At 39.2% G+C, this 23833-nt stretch overlaps 1 long non-coding RNA gene across 4 annotated transcripts; it reads left to right on the top strand.

The window, feature by feature from the left end:
• The first annotated feature begins 904 nt into the window (after positions 1-904).
• Positions 905-19197, top strand: LOC121069903. Of its 4 annotated transcripts, none has more exons than XR_005819747.1 (6): positions 913-1019; positions 2876-2914; positions 3453-3491; positions 4363-4438; positions 14326-14512; positions 17316-19197. It is a non-coding gene; the product is annotated as an uncharacterized LOC121069903 (long non-coding RNA). The 4 variants fall into 4 exon arrangements; XR_005819746.1 differs by lacking the exon at positions 2876-2914 and adding an exon at positions 14108-14222 and having other exon boundaries at positions 913-1039; XR_005819748.1 differs by lacking the exon at positions 2876-2914 and having other exon boundaries at positions 905-1019.
• The last annotated feature ends 4636 nt before the right edge of the window (positions 19198-23833 follow it).

Genomic DNA, 23833 nt, shown 5'->3' with positions numbered 1-23833 from the left:
GATTGACTAAAGAACGCCATATAAAGGGGAAGAGCCCTTTTCAATCTCAAATTCCAATGGCTCAGCAACAAAGCACCGTTGTGAGATAAACTTTTGGTGCTAAGCTCAGAGGGCTTTGGAAAGAGCATTGCAACACGTTGCTTGTGGTGGCTGGTGACACAGATATTCAGCTGACTCCTGAAGATCTGTCATCGATCACGCTGGTGTTTCCAACAGTGAGGGAGCAGATCAGAAGAGTTTTGTGGGGACTTACAGTCCCAAGATACCAAAATCAGGGATTCGAGGAAAGAAGAAGGATAAATTTAACTAGGTGTTTTATATGTTAGATGTGAGCTTCTCAGTTAATGGTAAAAAAGAGAAGGTGGGTACAGCTAACTTATTTTTCTGAAAGGAAAAATACCCCCATTGGCTTTATTCACCCCTCTAAAAGCTAGCTTAAGCCCATGAATTGTAACAGGCTGGAAGTATCTTTGCACACTGATGAATAAAGGATTTAGAGTCCTGGATGGATTTTAGGATGCAGAAAGGTTGGTATGTGGCATGGCCAAATTTAAAACAGGTCTGTGCACTTAGGTGTAGACAAGCATGAATTCTTCTGCTGCCACTTCCAGCTCTCTGGACTCCTGCCATCTCCTGCCCAGACTGGGTACAGATGTGCCCATGCTGGGGATGCCTGGATTAGTGTCAGGGAAGGGGACGTGTTGTCCCAGGCACGGCACTCATGGCTGGCTCTGAAATGGGAACTGGCCACGTCGAGCCAGTCTACACCTTGAGCAGAGCAAGGATTCACACATTGGGTGTGCATGGCTTATCTAAGCAAGCCATGGGTCCAACTTCATTACACGCAGGTTAGGACAAGGAGAGGGTTAAAAGAGAAAGCCTCCCCAGGGAGGAAAAGAGGGAAGCCACCTGTAGCCCATCCCTACTGATGGTTCTTTTGAGCAGCCTGAGAAAGCTGTGCCTGCAGGGTTACAGAGCAGAGTCAGGAGGAGCTTGGAAGAGGGAGTGTTTGTGCTTTTGTAAGGAATTGTGAAATGAAGTGGGGTTTGTTTGTTTGTTTTTCTTATTTTCTTATTGTCTCTTTTGCTTTTTTCCATGTTGGGAATTTTCTTGAATTTCATCATTTTTACTTCTCTTTATCTCCTTAGAGATTTTTTTGTTTGTTTTTTTCTTGTAACAGATTAATAGAAAAGAGGATTTTTACCTTTGTAATTTGGACAAGGAGATATTTGAAAGAGGAGTACAACTCTGTAGTCTTGTATGGTGCTTGACTTAAGCTGAGCATGTCTGTAATCTCAGTTATTAAGGTTAGTGTGTCTTTAGGCAGTCCAAACAAAAGAACTGATAAGGCACTGCACTTCAATAAATCCCTAGGATAGTAGTTTACAAGCATACATTTTGCTCCATGTTCCTTTCTGATAGCTGTAAATAACTGGGTGGATAACAGATAACCTGCTTTTTCTTTACATTTGACTAAGCTCTTAAAAATTACACAGATGTTATGTCTGGCTCTATGCATTGCAGTTTTTTTTTTTTTTTTTTTTTTTTAATCTTTACACTCAATCTAACAACTAACTTGGATTAGAATGAAACGTTTAAATTATCTGGAAATATAGCTGTTATTCAGAGATGTAGATGGGGACATACTTGGCTACGTTTCTCTCGCATTTCTGCCAATCAATGAATGAATTAGATACATCAGAGGCTTGCTTGAAAGTCAGTCCCTTGAAGCACGTCTGAGGAGGGAGAGATGTGCAAGGCTTTCTTTTATTAGACACAGCCTGTACTGCTCCTCAAATGTAAAGTACTGTTAAGGGCTGCTATAGTTATAGTCACCACAACTGTTTTTCCCCAGCTGGGAGAAAGCTAAATTACCCAAATGCTGTTTGGGTAGACAAAGTATTAAAAAAGTGAGAAAATGTTTGGCTGTGTTTCACATGGCAAATACTGTTGCCAGTCTAAGACAGAGGACTTCTAGAGGAAGGAGGCTGAACACTTACTAATACTGATTAGGTTTCTAAAAGGATTTAAGAAATCTGTTTATACATGGGCTCATAGCAATATCATTTTTTTTTGATGTCTGTGGGGAAAAAAACAAAGTTTCTTATTTTAATTATTTGGTTATCAAGGTTTGAAAGGTAAACAGACAAGGCACCACACTGCTTCATTCTGCCAGTCAGAAGATTTACAAATAAAGCACAAAGCCACATAGTAAAGAAACAACAGGAGCAGCCTGACTTCGGATGAGATCAAAAGTTTATTTGTGGCTCTCCGTTTAGGCAGGAGACTTTGAGTGTGCTTGGGCAATGTTTATGCTGGGCAGAGCAAGGCAGCAGAAAGCCACTCTGCAGTGCCTGCTACATAGCTATCTGTCTGGCTGCCTGCCTCCCACTTCCACCAGCCTGCTGGGGAGAAGGGTTTTAAAAACAGAGGAGCTGGAGCGCTGCAGAGCTGAGATGGCCAAGAGGCGTGTGGCTTGCAGAAATAACACACCCATTATAAAAACAGGTATAAAAATCCTAGGGTTTGTATTTATAAAGAATATGGGCTAAAGCATATATTTTACCCAGAAGAGCAAAAGCAGAAATGTGGAGGGTTGCAGGAGGGGAGGCTTGCCTTAGTGTCAGGTTTTTGGTGAGTTCAGAGCATGGCATCACTTTCTGTCCTAAGCTGAGAGTTGGACAAGCCTCCCAGCACTGCAGGGCACAGGTCTGTGCAGGGGTGACAAGGGGACAAGCACAGTGTGGGTTAGAGAAAACCCTGGAGGTTCAGGGAGAAATGAGAGTGGGGTGGGTTAGACTACAAAAGAGCCTGATGGTGAGATTTTAAAATAGAGTTGTCTATTTTGTAGACAACTGTGATTTTGTATTTACAGGTGCTGGAGGCAATTAGACAGCTCTGGTTTTCTCAGAAGGTGGAGTTTCAAGAAGCTGGATGTCTCAATACTCAAAATATCCAAACAATGTAAAATCCTAGCCAATATTGGTGCGATGAGTCACAAATCAATATAAACTGAGGAAGTCCAGGAAAGAGCTTAAGAGCAACCTGTACCAGCTCCTTGAAAGCAAATGTTTGTTGTCCCACACAGGCTGCAGAAGGCTCAGCCTTTGATTGCAATTAAACTGAAAACACTCTTCCTACAAACCTAATCCCTCAGATTGTGATTGCTGCTGTGATATGCAAAGGGAAATGTTTTTCCCATATGACTGTGGTCAGAAGCTGATTGTTCTTCTGTGAAGCAGAATCTCCTTTTTTTTTTTTTTTCTTTGTCTTGCTTCAGGATCTCTTAATGTCTGTTTGTATTACATTAGTTATCTTTCTCAACTGTAGCACTAAAGCCTGGATGGACATGCAAGTCATTGACTTGCAAGACCCTTCTACAATGTAAAACATACTCTAAGCTTATTTGTAATATCTCCTTTGTTACATGGTCATGCAATTTGGTCTTTCAGGTAGCATCCTGTTCAGCAGCTCTCCTTTATGAATTTGAGGTAAGCAATAACATAATGAGAACATAATAAATCATCAGCTATGGGAAATGCAGTGTTTGGTAAATAACAGACCTAAGGATTACATTTTTACTTTTTTTTGGGGGGTGGGGTGGGGTGGGGGGGAAGGTGATAGAAGGAAGCTTAGGGCCAGAATACTTTTTAAAATACTGGTTCCATGTCTATTGAGCTCTTAATTAAATCCTGATTCCTTCTAGCCTTACGCATATGTTTAAGTGTCATTGAAGCCAAAGGACTTTTAGAAGACTGTTCAGCATGTGACTGCTAGCATTGCTCAAATTGCTGCTAGAGTTGCTCAAGTTAACCGTGTTAGTAAGAATCTGAAGAATTACATATTTAAATACTTCTGTTGTTCTGTAGGGTTCTTTACTGTCATGATGAAATGTCTATTCTGTGGGGTATGTGAAACACTACTGAACATACCTTATTCAAATTGACATCTCCCATCTCTGGTGGCATGTAGATAGGGGAGGGAGTAAATGGAAAAAATCATAGAATGGCTCATGTTGGAAGGGACCTTAAAGATCATCCAACTCTAACCCCCTTCTATAGGCAGGGATGCCACCCGCTAAATCAGGTTGGCCAAGGCCCCATCCAGCCTGACCTTGAACATCTCCAGGGATGGGGCAACCACGGCTTCTCTGGGCAGCCTGTGCCAGTGCCTCACCACCCTGTGAGTGAAGAATTTCCTCCTAATGTCTAGTCTAAATCTATCTTCGTTTAGTTTAAGACCATTCCCCCTTGTCCTATCATTCTCTACCCAAGTAAAGAGTCCTTTTCCATCTTTTCTATGCGACCCCTTTAAGTATTGAAAGGTCACAATGAGAACATTTCTCTACTTTTATTTTTACAGGAACATACTGAGCACCTAAAGGAAGAGTCCAAGGCTAGCTTGTATAGACTAAACAACAAACAAATGGGAGCTAGAGGTACCACATCATTGATACTTTAGATGTCTGCATTAATAATTGTAAAATTGATAAAACTTTGAAACTAGTAAATGGTTTGCATATAGTAATGATACTTTAAGTTTATAATAACTATAAAGTTTAGCTTAGCTTATTTTGCTTCCTTCGTTTACTGTTTTTGCATCCATTATTTAGCCTGTTTGCTGGAAATAATTTGTGTGTTTTTAAATCTGATACATGTGTTTTTAATGTGTTGGGAAGATAAAATACTATCTTTTGTCAGTCACATTGTGCCCCGCTAGAACTTCTGTTCACAAACAGAGAAGGACTGGTGGGAGATGTGGTGGTCGGGAGCTCTCTTGGGCAGAGTGACCACAAAATGGTAGAGTTCTCTATTCTTGGCGAAGTCAGGAAGGGGACCAGTAAAACCGCTGTATTGGACTTCCGGAGGGCTGACTTTGAGCTGTTCAGGACACTGGTTGGCAGAGTCCCTTGGGAGGTGGTTCTGAAGGGCAGAGGAGTCCAGGACGGCTGGGCAGTCTTCAAGAAGAAAATCTTAATGGCTCAGGAGTGGTCTGTCCCCACGTGCCCAAAGACGAGCTGGCACAGAAGAAGACCGGCCTGGCTGAACAGAGGGTTGTGGCTCGAGCTTAGGAGAACAAAGAGGGTAATCTTTGGAAAAGAGGGCGGGCCACTCAGGAGGACTATAGGGATGTTGCAAGGCTGTGCATGGACAAAATTATAAAGGCCAAAGCTCATCTGGAGCTCAATCTGGCTACTGTCGTTAAAGATAACAAAAAATGTTTTTACAAATACATCAACACAAAAAAGGAGGACTAAGGAGAATTTCCATCCTTTACTGGATGCAGGGGGAAACTTAGTTACAAAAGATGAGGAAAAGGCTGAGGTGCTTAATGCTTTCTTTGCCTCAGTCTTTAGCGGCAAAACCAGTTGTTCTCTGGATACCCGGTACCCTGAGCTGGTGGAAGAGGATGGGGAGCAGGATGTGGCCCTCACTGTCCACGAGGAAATGGCTGGCGACCTGCTACAGCACTTGGATGTACGCAAGTCAATGGGGCCAGATGGGATCCACCCGAGGGTACTGAGAGAACTGGCGGAGGAGCTGCCAAGCCGCTTTCCATCATTTATCAGCAGTCCTGGCTATCAGGGGAGGTCCCAGTCGACTGGCGGCTAGCAAACATGACGCCCATCTACAAGAAGAGCCGGAGGGTAGACCTGGGGAACTATAGGCCTGTTAGTTTGACCTCAGTGCCAGGGAAGCTCATGGAGCAGATTATCTTGAGTGTCATCACACGGCGCTTACAGGGCAACCAGGCAATCAGGCCCAGTCAGCATGGGTTTATGAAAGGCAGGTCCTGCTTGACGAACCTAATCTCCTTCTATGACAAAGTGACACGCTTAGTGGATGAGGGGAAGGCTGTGGATGTGGTCTACCTTGACTTCAGTAAGGCTTTTGATACCGTTTCCCACAACATTCTCCTCAAGAAAGTGGCTGCTCGTGGCTTGGACTGGCATACGCTTTGTTGGGTTAAAAACTGGCTGGATAGCCAGGCCCAAAGAGTTGTGGTGAATGGAGTCAAATCCAGTTGGAGGCCGGTTACTAGTGGAGTCCCCCAGGGCTCAGTACTGGGGCCAGTCCTCTTTAACATCTCTATCGATGATCTGGATGAGGGGATCGAGTGCACCCTCAGTAAGTTTGCAGATGACACCAAGTTAGGTGCCTGTGTTGTTCTGCTCGAGGGTAGGAAGGCTCTGCAGGAGGATCTGGATAGGCTGGACCAATGGGCTGAGGCCAACTGTATGAAGTTCAACAAGGCCTAGTGCCGGGTCCTGCACCTGGGACGCAACAACCCCAAGCAGCGCTACAGGCTGGGAGATGAGTGGTTGGAAAGCTGCCTGGCCGAGAAGGACCTGGGAGTATTGGTTGATAGGCAGCTGAATATGAGCCAGCAGTGTGCTCAGGTGGCCAAGAAGGCCAACAGCATCCTGGCTTGTATAAGAAGCAGTGTGGCCAGCAGGTCTAGGGAAGTGATTGTCCCCCTGTACTCGGCTCTGGCGAGGCCGCACCTCGAGTACTGTGTTCAGTTTTGGGCCCCTCGCTACAAGAAGGACATGGAGGTGCTCAAGCAAGTCCAGAGGAGGGCAACGAAGCTGGTGTGAGGTCTGGAGAACAAGTCTTACGAGGAGCAGCTGAGGGAGCTGGGGTTGTTCAGCCTGGAGAAGAGGAGGCTCAGGGGAGACCTCATCGCTCTCTATAGGTACCTTAAAGGAGGCCGTAGAGAGGTAGGGGTTGGTCTATTCTCCCACATGCCTGGTGACAGGACAAGGGGGAATGGGCTAAAGTTGCGCCAGGGGAGGTTTAGGTTGGATATTAGGAAGAACTTCTTTACCAAAAGGGTTGTTAGGCATTGGAATGGGCTGCCCAGGGAAGTGGTTGAGTCACCATCCCTGGAGGTCTTTAAGAGACATTTAGATGTTGAACTTAGTGATATGGTTTAGTGGAGGACTTGTTAGTGTTAGGTCAGAGGTTGGACTAGGTGATCTTGGAGGTCTCTTCCAACCTAGACGATTCTGTGATTAGAGGCTGTGTCCAAATCACATACAACCTTGCAGAGTAAAAATGAGTTCCCTGTTATCCTGGGGATACGGAATCCTCTTGTTATTACTTTATGCCTTGATACTTTTGGTTTCAGTTACTGTACAGACATCTATCCTTTCTTCCTCTCAATCTCCTCCTGGAGGAATCATGACTGTTGGAACTTTTCATCTTTCTGAAGCCTTTGATAGACTTTAGAGAGAATGCAGGCAAAGAAAGACCTGAGGATGAAGCAAAGATCATTATGTGAATGAAGAAACAGTATTGTCTTCTAAACCAGAGAGAGCACTCTGAATGCAATACCATTTTTTCTGAATTATATCTAGTATTTTACTAAGGATATTTGCATGCTATGTGCTTCTGCTCAAACACTATTGCAGGTACTTAAGATGTTGATGCAACAAATGTGCAACTAAATCATGACTAATTTGAAGGAAATATGCTTGACTGACTCAAAGTGCAAAAACATCTTTTACTGGTTCCCATGCAAGCAAGAATGTCATGTTTTTTGACTCTGAATTTGCATGTGTTTTTGTATTTGTTTGCTTATTTGGGTCAAATGCTACTATGCATCAACATGAAAAACACTGAGGGCTCAGGATCAGCTGTATACAGGGAAAATACCCTGGATTTGGGCCTCATTAGAACTCATTGGCATGTTAGTTGAGCTTAGGCAATTCCATTTATCTCATCCAGCTGCCTTCAATACTGCCTGCTTTTTCTCTTTCTGATAGCATTTCTTCAGGCCATGGATATTCTTGCTGTCAATACGAGCTGGTTAGCATCGCTAAGGACTCTGAAATATAAATAACATTCATGTCTGTGCTGAAGCCTTGTAGACTTCACTGGATACCTGTAAAATTGCAAAGTTTATCTGTATTTCTGCATTGCTCTAATAACGAGCTAATAGCTTCTTACATCATGAAAGAATGTATTCACTGTGATTTTTAAATTTAAAATATTTTACCAGGTGAGTCTTTCAAGACTGATTTTTCTTTCTTTCCTTCTTTTTTTTTTCTCTTTTCTTAAATAGTGTATTGGGAAAACAACGTTTTATAACCTTGGTACATAATTTCCTAAACAGTATATTCATAGGACAAATGCCAATAAGCCAGAATGTTACATAAACAAGAATGCTATAAATTGAGTGGACTATTTACATAAAAACTTCAGTTTGAGAATGCATACAATAACTCATTTTAAAGTATTTTACATGATATTCAGTAGGAATGAGAAAGGTAACAAAGAAAAACTCCTTCTTTTATAACTCAAAAGTTTAGAAAGCAAGGTTTATTGGACGGTCAGTCAAATTCTGTGTAGTCTTGAACCCTAAAGTTACTACAGCTGTAGTGATTTGATAGAGAGATTGTTCATGTATCATAAGCTAGTAACACTAATTGACGAGTTGTTCTTGTCACTATAAACAGACGTTTATGGGTTAAACTCCAGTGACTAGAGGAAGTAATTTTGTAGGGTATCAGGTATTTCTTGATTAATATTAATGGAGTTATATACATACATTAGAAGGAAAGAAATTTTTTTGACTAAGCTCAGCTCTCTGCTACTAATGTTTCTAAAGTTTGACAGAGTTGAACAGCAATGAACTCGGATCCGAAGACTGTCTCCCTTGCTCTCATGAGTTATGCAGCTAGATAGAAATGTTTTATGAACCTTTTTATCTACAAAAATGCTTCCCGTTTCTAGCTACCAATGCCTTTCTTTCAGTTTGCATATTCCTGAGAAGTTAACTAAAGAAGTCTGGTGTAAGGATTTCAGCTGTGTGACTTAACACTGCTGCTCCTCAAAACTTTGGTGTGAATCTGAAGAGCAAGGCTGCTTATAGAACAAATTAATTATGTACCTGCCTGCCTGTGTAACTAGAAAATGTAAGTAACACATCAGGAAGCTGGCAGAGCTGTGTAGCATCTTATTTTATCTGTCTTGTTCTTTTCAGAGTCAGAGCTCCAACAGTTTATCATCTGTTTTCTTTCACCTGACATAACAGGTTTAAGCCCATTACAATAAAACAAGTATAGCTGTGATCCAGTCAAACCTACTATGTTGGGAGGAGAGAGAAACAGTTTTTATTACAGCACTTTCATTTATGATGAAATCTTCAAAACTTGTGAAAATCTAATGGGTTGTGACAGTCATTTTTCTTCAGCAGTGTGGCCACATCAACCCAAGAAAACGAGAGTCTAAATGATACAGCTGGCCATGCTGCTTGAGTGTTCTTGAAGGGAGGGAAATGCCATCTTATTTCTCTGTTCTATATTATAGTTTTTATTCCCTCTATCTTTGCTTAACTGAATAAACTTTAAAAACTGCAGAAGCAATATTCTACCATTTCTAAGCACTTTCTAGTGTTAATGAAGTGGTTTGAAGTTCGACTCCTTACATCTTAATACACATGAAAACTATTTTTAGTACATCCCCTCCCCCCCCCCCCCCCCCCCCCCCCAAGGATTTGTTTATTCTTTGACAACGTTTCTATTCAATGCTATTTTCAAAGATTTTTACAAGAAATGTAGAAATGCACGTTTAAGATAGCACTTAAAATTGAGGCTGAATCTAGCCTATATTCTAACAAAGATCTTCTGGGAATCTCTCTTATATGAAAAAGGGTGGTTAGTAAATTTCCTGTTTTCTTTCTAGACTGAATTTAGGTTTCCAATGTCTTTGTTGTGACTAGATTACACATTCAATTACATTCAATAACTTATAGATATATAACTTGGAAAGAAAATATGCTCCAGAGGGCAATATCCCAATTCTTTTTTTTTTGCATGTAAATTACGCTGCAATGCTTGTGAATAGCACTTCAAACAAATAAGGGTTGAAAGAATTATGATATTCAGAAACATGTTTTTGCCTAGCTCTTTAAAAAAAGAGTTTTGTTCTCTTTTTTTTTCCTGTCAAGTTTATCAGAAAGAAGTACACAAATATACTAACACATACATAAAGCTAACATTTATACAGGTGAATCTACATCTGTTTTGTGCAACAGGAGGGATTTTTTTATTGTATGTAAATATGTATGTAATGAGAGTGAAATTAACAAATTGTTTTGAACATGTGACTGACTAAAAATTGTTGTTTATATGTTTGCACAGATCTGTTTTAATTCTGGGAGTGTTTAGGTTTATGTCAAGCTCTCTGGAGAACTCCTGAGAGCTGACTCCTGCTGAAGGCATGTATAGCAAGGAAAAGGCAAACAAACTCCAGAGAGACACTTTTTCTAATGTTAGAAAGAACTGATGGTCTAGTGATCCTTCATCACATTTTTCTTCCAAAATGAATTCTAGTTTTGGCCACTCTTTAGTGGCGTGCCATCTTGATTTAATGTACAAAATGCTTGATCTCCTGGATATGACCATAAACCTTAGTTTAAGGTTTTAAATTTTATCTCAGTATTAAGCACCTACATTTCATTACAAGTAAATGGGACTGCCTGACTATAAATCACTGCAATTGTTTTTGCTTCCTCAGTAGATGAGCAGACTTCAGCTTCTCCACATTGCTCAAGTGCAGGGATAGGACCAGAGAGAAAACTGTTGCCTTGAGTCTCAGATATAAATACAAAGCCATGCTCTTAAGGATAAACTTTAGTCAGGGTTAATCCAAATTTAAATTTAAGTCTGGCTTTGGCCAGCACTTCAATGTGGTTTTAAGTACAGCAGTCATAAATAAAATTCCAGAAGAACAAATCACTTTGAATGACATCTCTCCTAGTTTATTCCCTGAAGTTCGTTGTCCCAGCTCTGAAGAAATATGACCTCTTCTCACAGGCTGATATGTTTCTTTTAAAGTGGTAAGCATACATAGGCACAGCTGTACTTAATTAGATTCGCATTGGCACACCTTGCTGTGCAATGTCTGAACCTTGGCTGGGGTGAAACTTTCCAGTATTGGCAGCCTCAATGGAGGATGTCCTCATAGAGGAGGACATCTATGCTTGATTTACCGTATTTCTGCATTTGCTTTTCTTCTGGGATACGTGTTCTTTGTCCAAGATTTCTCGGTGTTTTACAGCTGTGTCAGTCTAATAAAAAGACATTGCATTTCCTTATTAATGATTCCTCTACTACGCCCTTCAACTGTTACAGCTGCAGCAACATGACTGCTGTTAAAATGTTTGTATTCATATCTCTTATTGTTACCAATTTTTCCATGAAAGGAACTAAATCTTACTCTAAATATCTTTTTCTTGAGGAAAATAGTAATTCTGTGGATACACAGTACCTTCATTTTTATTTTATGTAGATTTAAAACTTTTTTTTTACCCTTTTAGGGAAGGTTAATGAATTTCTTACTAATATATCTAAGCAAATGCAACTCTTCTTTTTGAAGTTTTTTTTTGTCTGTTTCTTCCTTGATGAGTACTAGTTGATATTGAAATGGCCCTCATAAAACCCTAGCAAAAAACTATTATATTTTTATAATGCTCACAGAATATTTGTACTAAGCAGGCAAAGACAGATAAATCTTTGCTCTGCTACTCAGTAGTTACATTAAGAAAGCCAACTGAAGGTGCCAGGTTTTTGGCAGCAGCTTCTGTAGACACTGAGACTTTTAGTTTATCATCTTCAGAGTGAAGGTTTTGTTAAACTCCAGAACACCTGATGCTAGTACTTTATCCTCATTACCTCCATGTAACTAACAATATTTTAGCTCCTCCTTCTCATGTAGTTTTCATTTCTAGAGCTCTTTCTCCTTTTAAGGTAACAACCTGTTTTTTTTTTGTCCTGTTTGCATTTTTTATTTAAAAACTCAATAAATCAGATCTGATTCATGTTGAAACACCTAAAGGGAACAATAGAAGTACTTGCATATATTCTTCTTTCTCCTCCTCCATGAGATCTATATACTCATATTTAGCAAACTCCATTTCTTAATATTGCTGTTAGTTCAAGTGAACTTGATTGGAATATTCAAGCAATTAAACTTACACAGTGCTTATAGGTTTGAAGGCTTCAGATTCCAAAGTAAAAGCTCACCTTAAGTAAATAACTTCAAAGACAAAAATCTTCCATGGGCATTGGTCATGTGCTTCTCACAGATAGTGCTTCTCACTGTTTTCAAATGGATTTGTTTGTCTTGACCACATTCTTTTTTTTTTTTTTTCTCAAGAAGTGCACGTACATGAGCAAAATGTGCATGATAAGAAAAAAAAAAAAAGGAAAAAACGAAATTCCTGTCTAGTTGTAACTCAATACCATCCCAAGATTCTTAATAGTTATAGAATGATCTGTTATGGAGCACTTCACCAATTAAACAACTCCAAATATAATACATTGAGTTGAACAACAATATTAAAAAGATAACTTTTGCATGTGCTTTTATTGCTATGCTTAGGCACTCCGGCATGACGCTCAACAAATTGACTTATTCTTTCAGCTTCCTCTCCCTGGTTGTTTTTTTTTTTAAATCTTACTAATACTATCCATCTATTTCAAAAAGAAATTTTATCCCTTCCTATTAATTACTTAATAATATAGTTATGAAATCAAAGCAATGGGTGGTCTACTGAATTAAAATCAGAATTCCAGGCAAAAGAAATGAGTCAGAAATTCTTTAAAATAAATGAGAAGCTCTACAAATTTAAAACTTACAGGAGGGTTTACTATAATATTTTTTAAATGTAGCAGATATTCTCTCTGCTCCAGATATCCTAAAAGAATCTGAAGTAACAACTTTGCCATTGAAAGGCAGAGCTCATGTTTACAAAATGTGATCTGGTGAGTGCAGGGGTTACTAACAGAGCTTCAGATGGTGGTGCATTTTGGGGCTTGTGGAGCAATTTAATCTCTGCTTATGTCAGCAAACCTGCTACCTCCCTCCTATGGCTGGCTGAACTCTGAGTTTTGTCCACCTTGATGTCATGGTGGGGCTGTTCAGCATGCTGAAATGACTTTCTGCTCCTACAGTGATATGAAAAACTTGAGGAGGGATCCAAGCACAAGAGGTGATACATATTGACTGTATGTCACCACTATGGAAACCAAACATTTGGTAATATGAAGGTTCAAAGTATTTTCATATATATCAGAGATTTGCTTGAATTCTCTTACATAACACCAAAGATACCATAAACAGACTTTCTTAGTTTGGCTATGATTTCAGATTTATACTTTCATGTATTTACTGTTAAAGAATATAGCTCTTCTACTAAAAAGACTTCTATCACACTTTGGGATTGTCAGCAAAGAGCAAGTTAGGTGGCAGTTTTTACTTGCACAAAAAGAGAAACAGCAGTAAGTTGCAAGACTGTACTTTCTTATCGCACTTTGCAGTGGCGAAAGAATAGATCAGTATGTTAGGTTATTATTTACCTGTGGTGTGACTGATGATTGAGCACTGTTGCTTCTTGTAAGGCTGTGAAGGTTTCCAAGTCTGCACAAATAACGCCAGAACAAAACCAAGTCAGCTGGCTGGAGGGAAAGGTATTACAAACAATTTTGAATGATTAAATAGCTTAATAAAAAAAGAGTTAAATACAATTATTATTTGTCTTTTTTGCTTTCAAGACCATGCTAACAGAGCCTCTCAGCCTCTGTCATACTAACTGTAGTCACAAAGTAGCCATACACAGAAGCGATCTTATTTCAACCAGGCTGGACTATAATTCAATGAAAAAAGAGACAAGCTTTGAATTTTTGGTATTCCATGCAAGCCTCCTATAATACGTATTTTTCAGTGGCTTGCTTTCACCTCATTTCAGGGTTTCTCCTTTTAATTTCCTCCCTCCCCCTTTCTGGTCTTGTTATCAAGACTAGTTGTATAGATACTATATTCTTACCTGCACTATTGGGACCTGTAGAAAAACAGCTAAATATATAGCATAAGTATCATGTTTAAAAATACCCTGTGATTTAACATAACATTTTATTTTCTTCTCATACTTGATCAGGCTTTAGTTTTAATGTAGACACCTGACTTATTTACGTATTAATAACGTTACTGCATTTTGGTGAGAAATGCACTGTGACTGGTGCAATCTTGTCCACTGCTCAGTCTGACTGCTGTTTGTGATCCTTTCCAACAAGCTCATCTTCCTTTTCTCTGAGAGAGAGACTGTGCCTTCCTACCCACCCAACATGACCAGTGACAGATGTACAGTGGTTTGAGCACACGAGGGTCACAGCAATGGGAATCTGGACACCTCATCACTGCTTCAGTTCACAGCTGGTAGTTACAGACGCTCACTGTAATCTCCTGGTGTGATAATCAGTGATATCTTTGCTGATGGCATTCAGCAAGACATTGCTTTTCTTCCTATTACTCCTGCCAGCTCAAAGAAGGAAGGAGGCATCAAGGAGAAGACACAATGAAGTATGCCTGGAGAGACAAACAAGAAATTGTGATAGAAGAACCAGATATTTCCACTCCTACTTGCTGCTTCCTAGCTATCCTCCAACACCACATCTCGCAAGGAGGATGCTGCTCCGTGTGAACTGAGGCTGTGTCTACACTAACTGGTGAGGCTGCGCCTGTTTCCTCAGACACATAAGCAGGGGACATACATGGGTAGTGATCTAATTTTGTGTGGCATTGGTTCACTGCAAAGGATTGTGTCAGATCAGTTTGGACATATTCCTGGGTTCCATACAGCCTTATAGACAGTTTCATTCCAACAGATCCCCGGATACCCTGGCTTTCAGCCTTGCCCTTCAGTCAGACGAAGTGCTGGTTTAAATGCCCATATTGTTCAGACAGCATGTTACTTTCTCCTCTACCACTGTTCCTCATGTGGGTTGCTTCACTCATTTGGTATGGGTGCTGAATGTAATGACCTGTTGAAGGTCTTAGACTATTAATCTTGGGATGGCTAAGTGAGCAGCACTTGGCTGATAATTTATTTAACTGGTCTGCCAGCCACCCAAAATTGTCCTCTGGTGCAATTAATTTGTTGAAAAGAAGACATTTCTTTATGATTTTTAAAGTGCCTTGGGTACCACATGGGTCTTGAGCAAGCTTCTGAACATGGCATCACAGAAGATGTATATGACTTGCAAAATTAACAGTGTTCAGCTGCAACATTTTTGAATCTCTTTAATCAGAATCATTGGAAAAAGATGCAACAAATTCACTGTGGAGGGGCGCATTTATATACATTATCAATAGTATTTTCTTTTTAGCATAGAAAACTTTAAGCTCAGACTGTTACGAACAACCTAATTCAGCAGGGCATGTGATATTCATGAGGAACAGATAAAAGAAAAGATTTAATAGTTTCAGTCTTTGGCAGTATATTTTGTTCCAGTAACCACACAGAATTTAAGCTGTTTGTGTTGAACTTGAACAAAGCTAAACAGAAGAAAAGAGAGATCATGCTGACTTTCACAGCCAGGCAGAGGAATCCTTTTTGGAAACTTACAAAAGGATGAAATATTCCCTTCCCCAGAATGCTTTCTTTAGGATGAGTAAGCTCCCATTTGTGGGGTTCCTCTGAGGTTGTTCAGAACAAGAAGGTGTCTTTCTTCTTGATCAGTTGAGTGATTGCCAGGTACTGAATGCCAGATACTTAAAGCAAACAAACTTAGTATTATTAATAGAGTTATTTAGAATAAATAGTGTAATCTCAGACATGATTCCAACTGTAAACATGCAAACAGGTTTTCTGGTTCCTCCTTCAACCTGAGTTTCCTACATGTTGTTTTATAGGCATTTTTCTATGATCTTTTGTGCAAGTATTAGATGAATTCCCAAAGGCTTTTTTTTTTTTTTTTTTTGATGCATCTTTTGTCAGGTTTTTTAATCAAATTGAGTCTAAGTTATCTGCTTAGCAGAGAGAATAATAATTTGTGAAGGTATCGACACCACTACACTATAACCTGGAGAGTGTATTAGGGTTTGTAGATGCACCAGAGTGTAGAGGATGAAAATGTGAGAGAAGTACTCTGAAAAATCAGAAGAAAAATAATAGCTGAGCAATAAGTTTTTGCTGTCTTGAGACACCTTTACTTTGATAGCTGGATGTGGCCAACCACACAGGAAAGAATAGTCTGAGAAGCTCTTTTTCTTGCTTGCTTTGTCTGACTTCCCTGGCTCTGCTGTATGTGTAACAAAATTAACATTTTGTGCAGAAAGGAACGGAGGAGAGGTTTTACAGTAAACCTGTGATTAACCTACCATGAAAACAGGGGATAAAGCAGGTTCATTCTTGGTCTTTCCTATGCTTCCTATTGGCAACATAGCTATTCTTCCTTGTCAGAGCAGAAAGTCATGAGCCAAGGCAAAGACTCAGGTGAAGGATTTCCAGCAAAGAAAAATGAATTAGTGAACAAATACAATATTCAGTCAAATGTTGGTAAAGAAACATTTTGAGAGCTTGCTAAACTTCTTCTCAGCTCCCAGGCACTTGAAATTAATAACGTTTTAGTATTGGCTGGAAAATGGGGAACTTTTATAAAGATGAAGTAACTAAGAAATGAGGGAAAAGCTCGCATCACAGCATAATGGCATTATAATTTGCACAAGAACATTAGTCAGAGAGGAAATTATTACTAAATGCTACAAAAGAGTCCTATAACAAAGGAATCTTATGGGAGGAAATGTTCAGAGTTTTTTATGGTCTGTTCTCTATTTCAGTGCCTGATGTAACAACTAGCTCTAATGTGCACAGTCAAGGTCATTCAGTAGAAATGGAGCCAGCAGCCATTTGTTCCAACAGTCCTCTATTTCTTCTCAGGTCTTACTGAATTCCTAAAAGATTTTCTTCCCATTGTTTAACAGAGGCTGTGTGAGGTCTAGGAGTTGTCTCCTATTCTTCTTCTTCTTCTTTTTTTTTTTTTTTTTAATTGCCGCCTTTATAATTTCTTATTCTCTGTTTTCGTTACCCCTACACACTTCAATTTCTCCCACAGACTCTATGTGTGAATTCTCTATGTCCCAAACGGATAAAAGCTGCAGACGTGCATGCAAATTTTTGTCTTTTTTTTCCCACTATTTTATGCACCTTCAAAATTTAATTGCCTCTGTTGGAATTTCTCTAGTGTGCTCCAAAACCAGAGTAAGTTTCTCTAACTTAACCTTTCTCAAGCCAAGAAAGCTGGCTAGAAGATATGATATATTTTGCCTCCTACTTGTTTCTCCACACCTGTGAGGTCTTACAGTATTTTTGTGAGACGTAATATTTGGAGCATAGTTTCAGACAATTCAGCATTATCGCCTTGGTGAGACACACTGAACCTTAAGACTGCATTGCCTGTTTTCACCAAGTAAAACATGAGTCCTTGAATTTCATATTCATGAATTTTATAAAAACTTCCTCTCACTTAGGCTTGTCATTGCTGCTTACTGGAGGCATCTGAACACACCCGTATGTCATCTTGAAAAACCTGCCAAAGATCCTAAACCCAGGCCAGCAGTTGCAGATTTAGCCTGGAGTAGGGCTCTTCCTTTGGCGGGACAAAAGGAGCCAGAAGAGGCTTGAGCACCAAAGCCAGTCCTGTCCTCAGGAAGCTGGGAACACGGCTCTTTGCTCCGCACCCGGAGAGGTGACAGCAGTGAGCCACTATCTGAGGCTACTGGGAACCACACAGGAAAGGGTGAGGAAGTCAGTCAGTCTGAATTTACGCTATCAAAAGGAAGCAATACTTCTGAGCAGTTCAAGATATTTAGACCAAATGAATTAGTCCAAATTCTTTCAAAGAATGTATTACACTGGAGTAACTCTGTTCACTCAGCAAGTATGCATCTTCATTACTAGTTGCAATGATGATAATTTGCCATTGTTTTCCTGATTATTTCCTGATTATAATATAGCTCTGTCAGAGTTAAATTAAAAAATGGTATTTTCAACATGGAGTTTGGAGTCCTGGTTAGAAAAAGAATTAAAACTTTTCAGACTTAGCCAGATCAGCCCAATCTTTAATCCAGAATTTAAAAATAGATAACCCTCTGTTTCATTTTCACTTTCCCCTGGAAATGACCATGTAACTAAGGTATCTTCCAAGCTGCTGACATCCTAAACACCTACACGTGGAAAATAGGTAGTTTATAAAAGTCTTTTTCCCATCTCTAAAATTAACTACACCTGTTCTTATTCAGGGAAGTGAGTGCCATTAAATCATGAAATTGCTTATGATAAAACCAAAGAAAGTGTGAGTGAAAACGTAAACACAACGAAGACTTGGTGGTGCCAAAATTAAACTTATATTACACCAGCTGATAACTAACTGGAAGTCAGAAATATAATACATTAAAATAAACAGTTTGAGATTAATCTTTAGCTATCTGGCAGAGCGTGAATTAAAGCAAATTTCAAACAATGTCAACATCAGTTTAATTTTCCTTCCCTTACACCCTCTTTCATTCCCCAGCTTTATATACATGTTTTTAGTTGAATTGCAAACTAGGGATGGACTTTTAGCTGGTAGCCAGTGGACCCATGTTCACATGGCCTGGGTTGTCCAGACATCGGGAAGCACAGTATTTTAACAGGAAATTCCCCAAGCCATCTGGAAAAGGAGTGGGATTTTCTGTCATTTGCCAGCTGTACTGCTTTCTGAATAGGTCACTGTGAGACTTTGGAGTTGTTTGGGTTTGCTATTTATCTCAGTTTTTAGGAAAAAAAAAGTCATTTGCTGTTTGAAATTCAGGTTTGTCTCAAAGTTCTCACTCCTGTTTATCACCTACGAGAAAGCTTTTTGGTTTTGTTGCAGAGAGCTGCATGCCAAACAAAATTGAGTAGTGTTTGGATTTAATATTAGAGCAAGGGCAGATAATACAGAAAATAAAAAGCACTCCCCTGTTGTGCAAGATATACTTATATGGCTCTGTTCACTTGAAAATCTGTTCTCGTTGATCTTAGTCTGACTCTCGGCAGGGTTTCCTTGGTCAAGGAGGCTAAAATTGATTCAAGACCCAAAGCTCTTCAGCTCAGTGTTGACAAAACCTAGAATCCAACGTTCCTGTGTCAACACGCTCTGACTTTCTTGGATCTTCAAACCACATTTTGCTGTATGACCAAAAATGGAAGGTGGATCGCAATGAGAAACACATGGCTGAGCATGGAATTTCAAACTGGGGAGAAGAAAGGAGGAGGAGGAGGAGGACAGAGATTGAGAGAAAGAGAGCAGAGGAAAGTAGAAAATAAAAAGAGAAATTAAATTTAGGCCCCTCTATTAAGGAGAAGAAAAACAATGTACTAAGCTCTTCTGGTGACCTTCCATGGGAACCTGATAGAGCTTTGTTTTTATGACTTCTCCCTATTGCATTTATTTCCTTTTACTGTTATTTCTATAATATGTTAGGCTTTAGATTTAGGGATAAACTGGAAAGCTACAAATTTTGATTTATCCACTTTCCAAGGTATTCCAAAAGGGTGTGTGATATGTTTGAAAACAGGAGCAGTATAAAGGCAACAGCAGATTTTTAAATGAAGAACTTTGGCTATGAATCTGTAGTTCAAGGCTATTCAGAGAAATGTCTGAAACAAAAAACTCATCCAATTAGTTCATAATTAAAGCTAACTGAAGGACAACAACAACTCTGCTATGTGGCAACTTGTGAGGTCCAGAAATTTGGTTTTGCTCAAACATGGCCTTATCTACAGGGAATTTAAAAATTTCCACTTTTCATTCTGACATGGAGAAAAGTTTAAGGCTTTTTTGTTTGTTTTTGTAAAATACTAATGTATTTTTGGGGGGAAGGGGAACAGACTTTCAGTGAGCTGTACTTCGTAAGGCTCAGTTGCAAGAAAGGGCAGTGCACGGGCAGGATCACATCCAGCCCCTCCTGATACGTGCAAAGTGCTCCCTCGCACCTAAAGACAGTGTTGGCCCTTCTGGTGGCAGCTGTGGGATTCCTCGGATGGGTGCCATCAAGCCCACTGTCTCTTTGTGAAGCTCCAAGGCATGGCTGAGGAGTCCTGCTGAGTGGCCATGAGATTCTGGATGTGACCAAACATATGTCAGGTTGGTGAAGGTGAAAATGCGTGTGCTGCAAGCCACCAGCCCCATAAGGACCTTAGGATCTACTGATCACCCCAAGGAGCTGGGAAACCAGCCAGGTGATGAAATGACTATGGCTGGAGACAAAGTGGAGTATTGCAGGGAATGGAGTGATGCCTTTTCTAGACACCCAAACAATATCTGCTGTTTATACAGAGCTGAGAAAGATCTCATTGTATCTTTTATAGCTGCTGTTATTTTGTGTTAGGTAATCTTATTTTTATCAGGGCCACAGAAACCAGGACATTCTTGGCTGGATTGAGGCATTATGTCTCTTGCTTTAGCTTTCCAGACTGCATCATACAAAGACAAAGGGCAAACATTCACAAATAAGAGAGGCACAGGATTCACACAAAATTCCCTATTATTAAAAATGACAGTACAGTGAAGATGTTACAATTATGCTGCTTCAGATCTAATAACACTTGAGAACCCTAATCACGTTCCTTATTTTGGCAACGTTCCCTGTGGATATCATGGGAACAGTGTCTCAGAGGTAAGATTTCTAATGCAGTAGATCCTGTTGGACTGTGCTTCTAAATACATCATACACCAACCCTGCCATTATCTAATTCAATAACAAAGTTCCCATTGATTTCACTGAGTGGTGATAAATGAGCTGATTATAAGTGATTCTTGGTATATCAGCTAGATTTTAGAAGTAGAAGAGAAAAATCTTTTTACTACTGACAGATGCTTCTTCACATGATTTTGACAATCTAAAGAGATTTGTATAAATGTAAAGAGCGTGGTTAAACACTAATGTAAGTGTTGATCGGTGAAGAAAATTCTAATAGGGAACTGGAATATATCTTTAATGAGTTGTCATTGCTAGATTCAATAAACTCAATAAACTCAATTCAGATTTTGATTTACAAAATTAACTTGATACAGAACTGGTCACAGTTATATGAATGCTAACTGTTCTATGCAATTGTATGTCTTGCAGCATTCCACATTTGTTTGCTTTCAAAAACAACAACAACGAGACTCATCTGTTTTGGACAATCTATTAAATACTGTAAAGTACAGACTGCTTTAAAAATAGCATAAGCTAAACATTGATGGTTTTTAATAAACCAGATTTAAACACTGAGTGAGTTTAATAAAGCAGATACTTAAGACAAACATAATGAAAGGTGAAGGTCTGTTTTCTTTTTATTCCATCTCTTAACCTCTACTCTTCAATCCTCTGTTTGGTTTGGGGTTTAAAATAAATTATTCTCTTAAATGAAGTAATAAGAGAACTAGAGTGAGGAGCTGACCTGTGCAAAGAAATTTATTGCAAAGAAACTAACAGGCAGCGAGAAAAAAAAGTTCCTATATTAACTACAAAACAGTAAGTGCTAAGACTTTAATAACTTTATTGCAATGAAAATGTTTTTCATACAGTCAAAACAGATTAGTTGCAAAAAAAAATATATAATATTTAGTTCTTCCACTTGGAGCCAAATGGTGAAAATTTCAGTTAATCTAAATAGATTTATGGCTCTCTTCATAGTCTGCTCCCTCTGATCATTTGGCACCTTTCTGCTGTAACCAAACACCTTGAGACAGCACTCAGACTAGAGAGAAAGTGATCACACATGCCCTGCTGCCTTCTCACAGTCTCATGTCTCTTATCTGTAGCTTCTGATCATCATGGGTCAGTGCGACCATGATGCTCTGGCACATCTCTGAGTGTTGGTGTGGAGGAGACATGGGTAAACTGATGCCTCTGCTGTTGCATCCCCCGTTGTGGGACTATGCTTATGCACTGCCCAGTACCAGCCCCTTGGGACAGCAGGTCTGGGTGAGGTGTATCAGTAATCAGCAAAACTGGTGGAGGTCCTCTGTACTGCCATCAAGGACTGCGTCTGCTTAGCAGGACACAATACCTCTCTTAAAAGAGAGCTTCTTAATTGCCTTCTTCCCAGCTTCTACAATTTGGGCAGATGTTTGACTTCAGATTTTATGAAGTTTTGCCCCCCACCCCCCTCCGTTTGCATTGGTAATTTTTGCAGCTGCTCCTGAATTTTTGCCAGCACTACCAGGCCTCAGTAAATGAGGAGAATTTTCCCCAAAGCTTCTGTCCATATTGAAAACAGCCTTGCACTCTGAATATTTCAAGCAGAATTGTTTCTGGCAAAAATGCAGTTTCAACATGAAATGAAATAGAAAGGAATAATTTTCAGCTATCCTTTTACTGATTCCTGAAAAAAATACTGAGAGACATACACATATTAAATCTAGATTAAACTTACTTGTATGGGAACAATAGTGAAAAGGGCTTATTCATCATATAACAATATTAAAGTATTGTGTAAAGAAGCTCTTTAGAGAAAGGGTATTGCATAGTTATAAAGACTGTAAACAATTTTATCTTGACAAGTGTCATATGAAGGAAAAGGAGAGTTTTGTTTTGTTTTGTGTACTTGTGTATGGATAAGCTCCCACTTACGTTATTTATGATCTTTATGAATTTTTATCAGGAGTGACCTCTTTTTATCACATACTTTTGCAAGTTATAATTTGCAACTATTGGATTATAGCACATTAGTACAGTTACAGCACACTTTTAACTGTTGTATTTATTTCTCCAATTTACTTTATATCTAAAGGTGGAACTGAAAATGATGAAAATGAGCTAATGATGACAGTCAACTTAGGGCCACTGGCATTAACGGAAAGAGTTAATTACTCTTCTCAGGAGACTCTGAGAAGCGACTGGAAAAGAAGATGGACAGATGTGTTTTTTCGCTTTATGGAAAGGAAATTTTACAATTTGAGTTTCTTTTCCAATTTTAAGATTGTTTTGTTGTTAAAACAGTGGATATAAGAAACAGAGTAACTCTGCTGAAAAATATGTTAGTGAGGTTAACTAACCGAGTTACCCAACACAGTTTTATAATTAATATATTATTTTTAGACTCTTCAGCTTTCTCATATTTAGTCTATTGTCCGGATAAAGCATCCTGTTGAAAACAAATCAACAAATTCCATATGTTCTATGTGACATACTCTAAATAATGTCTCCTTTACATGAGTTTAAAAGTTACAGATATATGTAAAAAAAAAAAAAAAGGATTTTTACATCTTTGTCACGAAGGCAGTCCATATGGCATGAGTGTCTCAGCTGATTTTCTGTTCCTGTAAGTAGGTGTATAACTCCTCTCTTAGATATCCTGTGCAAGTTTGGGGTTCAGTGCCTGAGAAAAAAAGCTTAATCAAGCTTTCAAAATATATAGGCTAAAAAATTGAAAAGCATTCACTTTTATGGTGGTATCAGTACTCTATCTGATCAAAAGTTGCATTCTTTCTTCTGCATGTGGAAAACCATTTGCTATGCTCCTATTTTTAACAATGTGCTCCAAATATCTCTGTATTTTAAGTGGGAATGTGTTTTCTGAGAGACAGCATTATAGTTCCTGATGCATTTCACCTGTTCACTGTGTTATTCTGAATTCAAGAAAATAATTTGCAATTGCTGTTTTCAAGAAACAGAGAAAGAACCTCACTTCAAGAAAGATAAACACATCTGTCAAACTTATGCAAGTAGGACAAGGGATGACTTTCTTCTTGACACACAAGGCAAAGCACAGATGGACTGCTCCCAGAAAATACAGCCCTGATCAGAGCTGTGAACAAGAAATCAGTGTTCCTTCTCTTTAACACTGTGCTCAGAAGAAAAAGAAAAACTTTTATGTTTTTCCAGCCAAGTTTTGATAGGTAACTCTGGGAAATTCTGGTTTCAAGGCAGCAGTGGTTTGGGGAGTTTTGATTTGTTTTTTTTAATAGTTCACTGTGACAAAAATCTTAATGCGTTAGGAGGTGGCCCTTTCTGAAGAGGGAAAATTTTTGGAA

This window comes from Cygnus olor, chromosome 4, assembly GCF_009769625.2.
Source record: "Cygnus olor isolate bCygOlo1 chromosome 4, bCygOlo1.pri.v2, whole genome shotgun sequence".
Classification (NCBI taxonomy): domain Eukaryota; kingdom Metazoa; phylum Chordata; class Aves; order Anseriformes; family Anatidae; genus Cygnus; species Cygnus olor.
Note: the sequence above shows the minus strand (reverse complement) of the source record. Positions and strands in the feature narration are given on the sequence as shown.